This window comes from Heterocephalus glaber, unplaced genomic scaffold, assembly GCF_053883595.1.
Source record: "Heterocephalus glaber isolate CG9 unplaced genomic scaffold, H.glaber_assembly_v1.0 deba00001461, whole genome shotgun sequence".
In the NCBI taxonomy this organism is placed as follows: domain Eukaryota; kingdom Metazoa; phylum Chordata; class Mammalia; order Rodentia; family Bathyergidae; genus Heterocephalus; species Heterocephalus glaber.
The window spans coordinates 14,752,080-14,767,142 of NW_028258308.1; the positions used below are offsets into that span (position 1 = coordinate 14,752,080).

The window sequence follows — 15,063 nt, forward strand, 5'->3', positions numbered from 1 at the left end:
AAGTGGCTATTCATTTCAGATACCCATTTTTGGATTGTCTTTAAATTTGGGGAGGTGACTTTTTTGAGTTCTTTATATAGTGTAGATATTGGTTCTTTGTCTGAGGAACAACTGACAAAGAATTTTTTTCACACACTGTAGGTTATCTCTTAACTCTGTTGGTGGTTTCCCTTGCAGTGCACAAACTTTTTAATAAGATGAGATCCCAGTTGTTGATTCTTTGTGATTTTTCCTGTGTTATTGGGGTTTTATTTATAAAGTCTTTGTCTACACCTATGTCTTTGACAGTTATGCCTATTCTATCTTCTAGCAGAGTTGGTGTTTCTGTTTTACTATTTAGATCTTTGGCCTATTTTGATTTTAGTTTAGTGTATGGTGAGAGATATGGGTGTAGGTTTACTCTTTGGCATGAAGAAACTCCCTCAGTGACTTTGTTATTTGTGTATAGGAATGTATTGATTTTTTATTATTGATTTGTATTCAGTTACACTACTGAATTTAGTTATTTAATCTAGAAGTCTTTTGGTGGAGTTTTGGAGTCTTCTATGCAGAGTACCATGTCATCCACAAATAATGATAGTTTAAATTCTTCCTTTTCTATCCTTAGTCCTTTTTTGTTTCTTTGTTTAATTTTTGGTACTGGGGATCGAACTCTGGGACCTTGCGCTTGCGAGGCAGGTGCCAGAACCACTGAGCTAAATCCCCGGCTAACCCTAGTTCTTTTACTTATTTCTCTCATCTAATTGCTCTGGGAATGTTTCTAGAAGTATATTGAATAAAAGTGATGATAGTTGGCATCCTTGTCTTATTCCTGATTTTAGAGTGAAAGCTTTCAGTTTTTGACCATTCAGCATTATGTTGGCTGTTGGTTTGTCATAGATGGCTTTTATCAAATTGACATAAAGATTATTTATTTCAATGTTCTGTAGGGTTTTATTATGAATGGGTGTTGGGATTTGTCAAATGCTTTTCTGTGTCTATTCAGATGATCATGACCATTTTGTCCTTGCTTCAGTTAAAATGGTTTATTACATTTATTGATTTGAATATGTTGAACCATCCCTGCATCCCTGGGTTGAATCCTACTTGATATGTGTATAATCTTCTTGATGATATGCTGCATTCTGTTTGCCAATGTCTGTTGAGGATTTTTGAATCTATGTTTATTAGGGAGATTGGGCTGTAGTTCCCTTTCAATTTCATTAAAGAGTTTGAGGAGTAGTGACATTAGATCTTTAAATTTCTTGTAAAATTCAGCAGTGAATCCATCAGGAAATAAGCTCTTTTTTTTGTTTGTAGGTTTGTAATTACATCTTCAATTTCATTGAGTGTTATTTTGATTTACTTAGAATTTTTATACCTTCTTGATTCAGCTGTGGTAATTCATATGTATCTAGGAATCTGTCTATTTCTTTTGTGTTTTCTGTCTTATCAGAATATAGGTTCACAAAGTAGATATTGATGATCTTCTGGGTTTCTGCAGAATCTGTTTTGACTTCACCCTTATCATTCCTAATTGCATGGATTTGAGTCTTTTCTTTCCTTTTTTGATAAGTTGCTTGTCAATTTTATTTAATCTTTCAAGGAACCAAATTTTTGATTCATTGATTCTTTGTATTGTTTTCTTAATTTCTGCTCTGATCTTTATAATTTCTTCCCTCATAACAGCTTTGGGCTTGACTTGCTCTTCTTTTTCTAGATGGTTAAGGTTCATAATTAGGTTGTTTATTTAAACTCACTCTGTTTTTCTGATGTGGGATTTCAACACTATAAATTTTCCACATGCTTTCTTAAGTATCCCATAAGTTCCAGTATGTTTTATTGGCATTATAGATTACTTATAGAAACTGTCTAATTTCTTCTTTAATTTCATCTGGGACCCATTGGTTTATCAGGATGGGTTTATTTAATTTCCATGTATTTCTCAGTTTTTGTGGTTTCATTTGCCATTGTTTTCCAATTTCATTGCACTATAGTCTGATAATATGCATGGGATAATTTCAATCCCTTTGCATTTACTTAAGCATATTCTATGAGCTAGTATGTGGTCTATTTTGGATAACATCTTATGTATAGCTGAGAAGAATGTGTAGTCTGGTGTTGTAGGATGAGACACACTGTAAACATCTACTAAGTCAGTTTCTTCAAAGGTTTGATTCAGTCCTCATATTTCTTTGTTGGTTTTTTGCCTAGTTCATCTGTCTTACTTGTGACAATAGGGTGTCAAATTCCCCTATTACAATTGTATTAGTGCTTATTTGATTTTTCATGTCTGTTAATAATTGTTTTATGTAATTGGGTACTCTGGTATTGGGTGCATACATATTTATTATTGTGACCTCTTTCTCTTGGATTGTTTCCTTAACAATTATGTAATGACTTTCTTTATCTCTTTTGATCAGTCTTGGCTTGAAATTTGCTTTTTCCAGAAATAGAATAGCTACCCCTGCTTTTCTCCAGGTTCATGTCACATGGAGTATTGTTTTCCATCCTTTGATTTTCTGTCTATGATTTCATTTTGTGTTAAATGTATTTCTTTTATGCAACATATTGTCAGATCTTGATTCTTGATCCATTCTGCCAATCTGTTTCTTTTGATTGGTGAATTTAGACCATTTACATTGATTGTTATAAGTGATATATATTAACTTATTCTGCTCATCTAATTTTCCACTCTTAGTTCCCTTTCATTCCCCTCTGTTTAATTGGTTGCCTTGCCTGGTGCATTCATTCTATTGGAGTTCATGGAACTATAGATTTCATTATCTCTTTCTAGAATATTCTTCAGGACATTTTGGATTATGGGTTTGGCAGTCATGAATTACTACTGGTGTTCTTTGTCATAGAAGTATCTTATTTCTCCATCAATTTTGAAAGGTAGTTTTGCAGAATACATCAATCTGGGTTGGAGGTTCTTTTCTGTTAGGGCATGAAATACTTCCCTACAAGCTCTCCTTGACTTAAGAGTCTGTGTTGAGAAGTCTTCTGTGATTCTGATGGTCTTTCCTTTATATATGATTTGTTTCTTTTCCTAACAACTTTTAATATTCTGTTTTTGTATTCAGTTTCTGGAATTTTGACTATTATATGCATTAGTATAGATTTTATTTTTATCATGGCTAATTGGAGTTTTATACATCTCATTTATATGTATGTCAAATTTGTTTTACATGCTTGGGAAGTTTTCTGCCATTACTTCTCTGAGGATGTTTGTTATGTCATTTGCACTATCTCCTGCCTTTTCAATGACTGATCAATCTTATGTTATTCTTATTTGGATCATCTATTATCTGTTAGGTTGATTTTTCATGGTCCCTTGCTATTTTAAAGAAATGCTTCTTTTCATGATCACTAACTACAAACTTGTCTTCTAGATCTGATATTCTGTCCTCACATTGGTTCATTCTCCTGCACAAATTTTCAATAGAATTCTTAATCTTGGGGATATCTGTTTGAATCTGTTTCATGGATTACATTTCTTTCTTACGTTGGACATTCCTGTTTTCTATCCTTTTCCTAAGCTCTATTTTTTTTTATCTGTGTCTACTCTAGATTCACAAACCATATCTTTCATTATGGTAATCATCTCTTTAGTTATCTGAGAAATTATTTTTAATTTGATGTTTTTCTAGAGCCTTATTCATCTGCTTTGTTACTCCCACTGCTACCATTTCTGAGTGCTCAGTGGGTTGCTTTTGAATCATTCTACTTCATGAACTCCTGGGTTTGTCCTGGTTGAGCTGGAAGTCTAGAATTGCATCTTGCTTCTGTGTCTTCTCATTTTCTACTTTTTAAAAATTCAGTTTCTGTGTTGATGCTTGTAAATTGCTTATAGTAGGCAGCTTTATTGCTAGTATTGATAACTCTTAGGAAATGACTGTCACTCAGAGATGACTCATGTGTAGCTGGTTTTTGGTCTTTGAATTTGTTGCAAGATCCTATGTCTTCAATTTATTGATGTTGAGAAGTTGCTGACTATTTGGCCTGGCCCCTGGCTCTTTGGCACTGTTCTATAGTATTATTTCTTGGTAGATAAAAGGAGCGGAGAGCCCAGATCTGTGTTGGTTGGTCCCAGAAAGTCTGCATTTTCCAGTTCACTGAAGTCCAGGCTGATCCTCATTTCTGTGAGGATCAGCTGTGAGAATGGAACCCTAGTAGTTCTCCCCACAACACTTCAAGTGCCTCTTGCCAGCTTGAATTTGGCTCCCTGACCTGGGTGTCTCCTATGGCTGTGCCTCACTCTGACACTGGGCCCCCTGAAGTGGAGCCAACATAGGGCTGCTTTGAGTCCTGAGTCCACAGGGCCCCTTTCCAAAATAGTGACCAGACAAGTAGTCCTCTTCTGGGGATGTCTGAACCAGAATGACCCACTAGCCACTGTGGCTCATAGTGTCACTGACTCCATTGCACTGGTGCATTTCTCTATGGAGGCCTCTGGAGTCACCCATTTTCAATGTGCCTCAGTAGGCTTGCGCTGTCTCTCTCGAGCTGCAAACTTCAGTTCAGTGGAAAAGCACCATTTGCCACCTCCCTCTTCTTCACTGAATTTTCTTTCTTCATTCTCCCTGTGGATTTCAATTTTTGCTTCAGATCCTTGCTGGGACCTGAGGACCCACTTCTCTTCTCTTCCCCATATTGCTATATTCCAGCATCTGAACTCAAAATCTTGAAGAGGTTGATTTGTTGCTGCTCACCACTCCACCAGCTTCCTAGAACTCCAGGTTTTTCTTTATGTACAGAGAGAACTGTTTCCTTTAAGCTTCTGCATCTTCTTCAATTAGGTACAAAATGTTGTTAGTGTCTATTGCCTTGACCCATGGTATGTTTCTGATGAACTCCTGTATCAAACTCCCTTTTTTTCAGAATCTAGAGAATCATTTAGAGCTGTTGAAGATAGACAAGACTCCATCCACACTCCACTTTAGGGCCCCAAAAGTTTTGTTGCTAGTAGTAATACTGGAAAGATCTTTATCCAAATAGGCAGAGGCACTAGGTTAACTGTCAACATTTTCCACATTGTATTCCTCTCTGGTCACCCCCACTTGACCTTCAGAGATCTTCTCCATGTCAAACTTTTTGAGGTGCCTGAGAGCCAGCAGTAGGTCAGTATAGTACACTACAACATAATTATTCAAGGCAAAGTTTATATCATATTTTGGTAGTTTGTGTGCATATACTGTGCAGATTATCATACAACTTCTTTATGGGCAAAAGTAACCTGACATGAGACCAAAAGATTCCCTATTAAAACTGTTTTTGTTCAGATTTATCTCATTTAGAATTCTTACAACAGTGTGGGAATTCTAACACAAATTAGTTGAAGCAAAATGAAAAAGTGAGAGAATAGGATAGTTTAATCTGGAATTATAAATTGGAAATTTCAGGTAGTGATCTGGTTTACAGTGCAGCTCTTTGCAGGATGCCATCAAAATCTCACTTTGTCCTTCTCTGGGTTTCTTGAGGCTGGTTCTCAGGCCAGCTGTGCCCCAGGTGATAGCAAGATAACTACTAAAATCCTAGCCTTAATTTCTACCAATTCATCAACTCTTGTAGAAAAATATCTTTTATTTCCATTAATTTCACCTGAATCCCAGATTTGGTTCTAGTGTCCAGGATTGATTCATATGCACACTCCTGACACAGCTGTAACAACAGAAATAAAAATACAAACTGGCCAAGATGGTTCAAACACATTACATCCTTTAAATCCAACAGTATCATTATTCTCTTCTGACCTACATTAACTGAGTAGAAAGAGAAGTGGTTCCCCATGGAAAAGAGTATACTTTCAACAGAATGTGAAGGAACAAGTGCAAAATAATTTTTTCAGGCTAGAACAAATAAATATCAATTATTGTGTACACACTATACAATTCAAAATAACTATAATACTTTTCTATTTTCATAGAGTGAGTTCAGTAACATTTCAAAATTTCAAAGTTAAAAAAGACTTTAAAGTTAATCTTATTTAGCTAACTTCAACTTTTTTTTTTTTTTTTTTTTTTTGACAATGTCTCACTATGTCTCTAAGTTTCCCAGGCTGGGATGGAACTTGTGATCTTCCTGCCTCAGTTTAAAATACTATTTTCTGGTTGACTTTACTTGAAACTCTTTAAATCACTTTCTCCATTTGGGTTTTAGGGCATAGCTATTGCAGGAAAGCTCCTGCCTTTTTAATTGATCTTCCTTAGACCACTTTGACTATTCTTGTTTTTCTTCCTCATCTTTAGATAATGGAATGGTCATTGTCTTCAACCTTTGGATTTCTATTCCTTTCAGTCTATATTCTTTATATTACTGATTCTATCCAATATCCTGTATTCTAATGCTGTAGACTCCTAAATGTTTAGTTCGGTCCTAAGCCTTTTTGTATCATCCTTTTCTCATAATTCAGATTAATATGTCTATCTGCCTACCTCGAATAAAAATTGTCCTCCTTTAAGTTGTGGAGTCTGGTATTGTATCCAGCAATAGGAAAGCTAATACAGAAAATTGATATGAGAAGTGGAGATGCTGTTGTGACTATACCTGGCCATGTGGTTCAGAAACCTTTGGAACTACTTTGTGGGAGGAGTTGAGAAAGGTTTGATGATCTGGGTTGGAGAGGCCAGAGAACACTTTAAGCAGAACTTTCTGGGCGATTCTGGCCAGAGCTCAGAAGCCAAATATACTGACAGGAATGTGAACAGTAAAATCTAGACTTGGGAGTCTTCAGTTTGGAACAAGAACTTCATTAACAAGTAGACTAGAGGCTATGTATGTTTCATTCTGGCAGAAAATTTTTCTACGTTTTGCCCATGCCTGAAACATTGCATAAGAGTGACATCAAGAGTAGAGGACTGCTTGAACTGGAAAGGAAATTTCTATGCAGCCCAGAATTTAATTTGTGGCATGAGTTCTGCTGGTTGCTTTTAGCAAAATTTAGAATGTGAATTTTAGGGGGAAAAAAGTAAAACAAGAAAAAATTGAAAAACTTAAACTTTGGCCCCAAATGAATCATATGTAAAGCTGAAGTCAAAGAAGGTGTAGTTGTTGAAGAGATTGGTGCCATTAAAAAGAAACCATGAGGGCTGGGGATTTAGCTCAGTGGTGCCACTACCTGCATCAAAAGTGCAGGGTCCCAAGTTCGATCTCCAGTAAAAAAAAAACAACAAAAAACAGAAAGAAAGAAACCATGTACTTGTACAGGAAGAAGAACAATGATGCTTTGAGGGCATCTCAGAAATTAGCAAAAATCTACCAATCACAGATTCAAGGGTGCAAAAGTATCAACATTTTTTTTAGAAGATAGTCCCTGGGTCCCCTACTTGAGAAGGGATTTCTGGGGAATTGGTCTCTGAGATTTGTCCCACTGTGCTTAGCTATGCAAATATTTAGGCTTCTGTAGGCATGGTTCAAAAGGACCTGGCCATAGCTCTAGCTGACAGCAGACATTGGTGTCATCCATGTTGTGCTGGTTTTCCTGGCATAAAAAAATACAAGAGTTATGGAGTCAGGAAAGCTACTCAGATTTCCAAAAAAGGCTTGGGAGGCCAGGCAAGTATTCCCTGAAAGGACAGTATGTGAAACTGTGGAAATGAATTCAAAGGTGAGTAGAGATCTCCAAAACTTGGAGATACTAGGTACATTGAACAACTGATGAATAAAGCTGCAGACTATGAGCAGAACCAACCAAGAGAGGGGCCAAGGGGGCTAAAGCTAGCAAGGCTATAGGGATGGGGCTGCTCAAGCCATTTGAAACTCACATCATCCACATCATATGACCCAGATGCTGGACACAGAGCTACAGGACCTAATGATTGCTCTACTGGATGTCAGTGTTGCTTTGGTTTGATTTCTTTCTATCTCCCTATTCCTCCCTTTAGAAATGTGCATGATTATCCTGTGTCAATGTACCTTGGGATTATATGTTTTGTTTTTGATTTTTACAGAAATTCACAGCTAAGAGTTTGTTTTGAATCTCAGAAGAGACTCTGATTTAGACTTTTGAAAAATGCCAAAATGTCAAAACTTTGAGGAAGGGATTATTGTATTTTTGGTTGTATGTAACATAGTTTTGTTGTGTAGGGTGGAAATACTAATTTATATTGTGTTTATTTGAAGATTAAGTATGGAGTAATGAGAAAGGAGATGTCTTTTGGTATCAAATTGACAAGGAGTGGGGTGTAACTGTAAAGCTGGATTATAAAATTCATTGGCTTGGGGTAATCAACTAAGGGATTAGGAAAGCACACATTTGGGTGTGACTGGGTAGGTCATAAAGGTATGAACCTGGGTGCAATATCTGCTCCCTGCCCCTTTCTTCTCATATGTTCCCCTGATTTGCTTCCCAACCACCATGAACTGAGCAGCTTAGCTGAGTACCTTCTGCCACAGTATTTCTGCCTTGGAACCAGACAACCATAGGCTGAAACCTCTGAAACTATGAAACACATTAAACTTTGTTTCCTTTAAATTGTGGGTGTTGGAGATTGTGTCTCAACCATCAAACTCTGACTAGTACAGATATGTAGCAGAGGTCAGGAGCCAGAGGAAGTTACAAAAAATAGAGCTGCTCAGACTGTAAACTGGAGTAGGGTCCACAATCATCCAGGCATTTTCTTGATTGAGTATTGTGTTGGCTTAGCGTAAAACACTAGATAAATAAATTTGGTTTGCAGCTATATGACAAGAGAATAAATACTGGTCTTCTTGTCAGGAATCCAAGTTCTTCCCATCTTTTATTCTCCTAGCCCTAGTGTCAGCTTCAGCCAGAGTTTGTGATGAAACAATACCTGTCAAAAATAAGGGTTATATAATTTCTTGTTCAAGGTCAGTGGCAGAGCAGATCACCCAGAATTGTCCAGTTGAACTGCAGGTGAATTATATTAATTTTCCCCTTAAAATTGTCCATAAATATCCAAAGTTATTACTATTTGATCAATAAGCTTCTCTATGATTGCCCACAAATGGGGAGGGAAAGTGAGTTGGAGGGAGCGGGCAGGGAAGAGAGGGGAAGGGGACCAAAAAAAGGAATTAAGATGTTTTATGTACATGTACACACTCCCAAAGATAAATGAAATCATTATGCACTGCAAACACGTACTAATAAAAATTTAAAATAACGAAAAAAGGGAAAACTTTGACTAAAGACCTATAAAAGTGATAGAATGAGTCATATGAATGTGTACAGCAAGAGTTCGAAGGCTGAAAGATGGAGTGGAGTATTAAAAACAAAACAAAATAAAATAACTATCCGTAGAAGGCCATGGGTGAAGAAAGGAGAGATTTGTAGAAGGTAAATTTGGAGAACATAGGTGCTTATCTATTTCCATTTTTTTCTCAACTCTTTTTTGAAAATATCTTTTCCCTTCCTTTTTTCCTCTCTCCCTCTCTCTTATTCGCCTTTCCCATTTGAAAAAGACTTCTGTACTTCCAAATATCTATTTTTTATTTTGCTCAAAGTATAAATAAGGAGTAAAAAGTTTTGCCTTTTCAGTGAAAACTTTCCTTGCCATTCTATCTAAAATAGAAACTCTTCCCCAACTATTTTTATTACTATCACCTGCATTATTTATCTTAGCACTTAATGCTATCATATTGTTTGTGCCTTTCTCCAGCTGCAAGCTATATGTATGACTTTTTATGTTTAACTTTAGTTTTCCCAGCATCTAGAAAAGTGCCTGATAAATTTATATTTGTATCCAATGAATGAAGGAATGAATGAATGGCTGTAAATACAATTATTCCTACTTTCTCTTAAATTCTACAGCTTGATATCATTCACTTAAAATTTAGTCATAATCTGTCTTTTTTAAGCTTTACATGAAAAAAAAACCCCTAATTCACGATTTGATTATCAACTTGCCATAGAGGGAAATTATGACTGTGCCTTGTTATTAACTTCCAAAGTCAAGTTTGAAAGTGCATACAAAGGTGAATGAATGAATGAATGAATGAATACAGTAGAATTGGGGAATGATGGGCTGTGAAGGCCAAGGATGAAAAGGGGTAGCACTGGAGACTGGAATCTAAGAAGGACAATATCAAATTAAGGTTAAGGCGAAGGCATTATTACACCTATGGGGAGTCCTAAGAGCATTAAGCCAGCTGAAGAAAAAAATAATTGCCCCTGAAGAATTCAGTACTCTGCCTACATGCCAGCTTCTTTCACTCAAGTCTTTCTGTTTGTCAGAGCTATACTTGGCAAATGCCAGACAGTTTTGTTAATTTTAAAAAATAGAAACAATCTAAGCAATTGAGACAAATAACAGACTCCAGATAGATTGTGCTCTTTTCTTTATCACACAAATAATCCCACTGAATCAGTTTTATATGTCAAAAGTTTAGGTGATAGAACTCTGGAAAAATGTTCACCTAGGCTTATTTCCAGGTGTCTCATTCTAGAATAATAACATATCAATTGTAACCCTGAATATTTTAGTTTCAGGAAATATGTATATATTAAATATGTACATATATATCAGCAGTATTGGCTGAGATTATTTATCTCAAGTCATGGCACACAAGCTATCTCATCTTTCTCCTGCTATATGGTTTAATAAATAGCCAGGGGAGAGGAGGTGTATGCATATATATGGATGTATGGTGAGGGAATTAGAGCACAGCTCCGCACCCCTGGCCAAGGACATGGCCTCTACTGGTCATGGCCTTGATTGGTCCATGGCCTCTTAGGGACAGGGAAGCACAGGAGGAAATGAGCTGCAGACCAGCGTGCAAAACTTCATCTATATTTATAGCAGCTCCCCATTTCTTGCATCACCACCTGAGCTCTGTCTCCCTCAGGTCAGTTGGAGAAGCAAGGGGCTTTTCGAAGTACACTTTGTGAGAACAGGAAACTCTGGGACACATTACAGGCAGGTTTCATGATGTCTTCTAGCATGTAAAGCTCTGAACTTTGTGGCTGTCCTCACCTCCTACACCTCCCAGCAGTCTCCAGGACTGGAGTGATCACCTACATTATGCACAGCACTGCCCCAGTCACCCATGTTCAGTGCCGGACTGATACTTTTACATCACTATGAGATTCACTGTGGAAAGCAAAGATTTCAGAATTAATAGTAATTCCAAATTGAGACTTACTAACTTTCTACTTCATACTTGTTAAAACATGTGCTCTCATTACCTCAGCACCATTTTCTAATATTTGTAATGATTTCAGCTTATGTACAGTTTCTTTCATTCACCCTTTTCCTCTCTGAGACTTTGAAATGGACATCTTTGCAGGTATAGAATCAAGCTGCCAACCTACCAAATATAGACTATCTCATTATCATCATATTCCAACATTACTGTTGACTATAATTTGTGATATGTTTCCATTGCTATCAGTGTTCTAAAATTCTATCCCTTTCACATACTCCTCAGACTCCTAAATTCATCTTTTACCTTGCTTTTAATACTCAACATGCCTTCTAAAACTATGTCATGTAGACTACTCTCATTAGAGGTAAGGAGTATCTCTATTTCTGAGGAAATTATGGTGCATGTCACTCTCTGAGTTATTGGCCCCACCTTCAGATCAGCATTTCCAAGAATCAGGCTTATTATTGAATGTGCTATTCAACACCGTGATTATGCCCCTATTCTTTCCAAATCAATTTCTCTTCAGCTTCTGCTAACTGTAGAGGGTTCTTATGTCTCCCTACTCAGATGATTCTCCTCCTCCTCACAGATCTCATCTGAAAACATGAATTTTCTATCTTTTCTTTGCCTCTTGATGTCTCTCCCTTCTGTTATTTAATACAATTGTATGACTTATCTCTGTCAAGTATCTTGACACACACCTTGCACAAAAGCTGCTATCCATTTTAATACTCATATTATTGTTGAAAGACTCTAGATTAAAAAAAAATCCATGATTCCACTTTGTGTATCAGCAGCTTCATAATAATTTCATGGGTAATAGAGACAAGAAATTTTTTTAAAATGTTAAATTTTCTGATCCTATATGTAGAACAATTCAAATATGTTACATGTTATACATACATAAGACACATTCAAATGCATGGTGCCATGGCAGAAGAATATATGCTACAAAAATATGGCTTCTTTAATTGGATTTGTATTTTTAATATAAAATTATTATATACTGAATAATTATATATAGAAAATTAGTAAGTGAGTAAAATACCTGAATTCATGTTCATTTTGTCTGTTAGCTATCGGAGTGTCCAAGCAAGGCTGTCATGCTGTTTTCTCACCAACTGTAAGATTCCTATTCAGTGCGAGTGACACTGGTTCACTGCTACCCAACCATCCTTTCTCCATTGTTCTTCTTTCCCATGCTTTGAGGCATTCAGGCTGGGCTCTGAGCCACTGAGGCAAAATTGGAGCATCTGGGTTGAGTGTCAAAACAGCAGAGCTTGAATCAATGCAACGCCCCAGAGGCTTCCTGCAACCCAAACTAAAATGTTACATCTGTGGATGCTGAAGAGGCTGTAGAGTCTCTTGCATTAGCATCCAAATACACCGCCTAGTAAAACCTAATTGGAAAACAGTAATAACATTACTGTAATATCATTTTTCCTATGATCTTAGGACTGAGTTTCTAAATATGTGTTGATGCTACTTAAGAATACAATTCCACTCTAAAAATTCTCAGTTGTTGTATTAATCTTCAAGTTGTTTTCCACACCATGCATGCAATCAGATTAACAGCTTGAACTGCTTAGTATGTGGAAAAATACTGTCAAAAATGCTAGATTCATGGTATGCTTCAGTTTAATCTTTGGAAAGAGGGATTGGTGTTATTATCAACAATATTTACTATTCAATAATGCTAAAAATGTTGTACAGTATTAAATAAAAATCATATAATTATGCTTTTTCATCTTGTCTAATTAGGTGACCATGAGTGAAATATTACTGTCTTAGTTTTTGTTGTTGTTAATTTGCAGGCTGGTGATGGAATTTCATTCTTTTGACTTCTAGATTCCTTGTAAGTAAACATATGACCTTTTAGTAAAATTGAGAGCTGGTACTAAAGCAATTGTTTTGCTTCTTTGCATAAAGCATAAAAATAATACCAAGTAAATATAGTTTCCTTAACAATTAGTTATAATTGCTGAGAATTTCTTGCTCATTTTAGATATGTGATTTAGAGTTACATTCCCTCAACCTTTAGATCAAGAAAGGAAAAGCTTTGGGACAGTCAAAATCTTTCAATAAAGAAATGATTATGAATAGTAGTATAAATTAATACAAAATTAAAATTAGAGGCCTCAAATGTTTTTTTTTATATCTGCATGCCAATTACCATTTATTTGATATTCGCCTGTTTATCATACAGATCATAAGAAATGTCTTTGATAGTTATATGGAAAATTTGTTTCCTTTTAAGAAGACTGTTATAATTTGGAAATACTTAATGTATATGTTAAGTTGACTTTTTAGAACCAAATTAGATCAATATGATTTTGAAGATAAAAACTATGTTATGATCAAGTGAATCACTGATGTTGCTGTTTATTCATTGGATCACCCCTCAGCCATACTTGAAATGTTGCACAAACTGCTTAAAGTTTCAAAGTTAATGGTCATGTACTATTGTGATATAGGTATAATCAATCAGATGTTTGTTTTTGTATTAACATTTGGTATGGCTGCTGCTCAGTGGTGTCATTTAGTTAGTGACCTGTTTCAGGAAAAATTTCTACGGGTAGGAAGAGAAGCAAATCATTCTAATCTCTATGGCTTCCTACTCTTTGCTTGGCATTATTCTCCCTCCATGTAGGATCACAATGATCAATAGAAGCAGGAAGAAGTGGTGTCTGGAATGGTAGAAAAACTAATTTTACTAATAATTTTTTTTCTGAAATAGTGGAGATTACTAAATTGAACATACAGATTGGATTTATATTAGGCTTTTGTTCTTGTCAGCATTAAGGTTACTGTTTTCTGCTGCTGTGTACCAGAAGCAACTTGAACCCATGGGCTGTACTTCAAATTCAATTGAAAGAATGCTTGAGAAATCAAAATCTTCTGAAAGGTGTGGGTCTCTGGAAATGGTGATCAGAGGGACTTAATAATAGGGATCTTCTGTGATAAAGACATTTAGCTATTTCACTGTTCATGGGCATTTTACTTTCCTAAAATAGAAGTAATTTCAAAGGGAAAAACACAACTTTACCTAGTATATTAATAAAGTATGAATTCTTCCTGACAATACAACCAATAATTAAAGATAAATGTGTAGGTTTTAATACACATTATTTTAAAAGTCATTGAGCTTGAATAGTGTTAACACATTACAACTGGACTAAGTACTGTATTGGGTTCCTGAAAAAAAAAAAACACTGTAGCATCCTTGTCATTTAAGAATTCTCAGTAACATCTATAGACACTTTTTGGCAAATGACAAAGTAGTTTGAAAATAAGTCATCATGTACTGTAGATGATACAACAACTGGAGGTGAAGACAAGTAGAAATTCAACACCCTTTAAAACAAGTAGGTTCTTTTTAAGAAGGAGAAAAAGTTAAGAAACACACATTTTGACATGTTATTATCTTAATTAATTTTCTAGTCATTATAGGTGTATTGTAACAGTTCTGATTGTGATAAATTTGTTTGGAAGCCATGTAGTTTAAAGATTTATTTTTAGAAGTATTTATCACTTTAAAATAATTAAGCAATTTCTGTGTTTTAATGAATTTACTGCTTGGAATCACTGACTGTACATTTGAAGACCAACTCAATGAAACTGCCCTGTGGATGGTAATGTTCACTGTCCCTGTAGGCTTTTCATGTTATGAGTTTGTGTTTTTAATGCCTGCCTGCCTTCAGTCAGCAGGATGTTATTTTGAATGCTTAGCTTAAATATCAAGGTCTATTCTATCTTCAGTGAAACTGTCTCTCATCATTTATGTGCTTTAAGGAACAACCCCAAAATGTCTCAACTACTTTTCTCCTCAGTGTTACTGTAAATGCTGTTAACTGAATGTTTCCCTATCCCAACTATGGATGTTTCTGTATTAATCATATACAAAGATAACCCCTGATGTAATACTTCATATTATCCATAATCTGATCAAGGGTTGAAGTTTCTGATAGGACCACATCC

General features: G+C 35.7%; 1 protein-coding gene across 17 annotated transcripts in view; it reads left to right on the top strand.

Annotated features, from left to right (window-relative positions):
- Positions 1–15,063, top strand: part of Tenm3 (teneurin transmembrane protein 3) — a 2,554,979-nt gene that overhangs the window by 1,009,680 nt on the left and 1,530,236 nt on the right. For 16 of the 17 annotated variants that reach the window (XM_087217023.1, XM_087217024.1, XM_087217022.1 and 13 more), the window contains one exon: positions 12,900–12,940. The exons of the other annotated variant lie outside the window; for it this stretch is intronic. The gene's annotated coding sequence lies outside the window, so the exon portion shown is untranslated. The remainder of the gene's footprint in view (positions 1–12,899; positions 12,941–15,063) is intronic. 17 annotated transcript variants of the gene reach the window in all.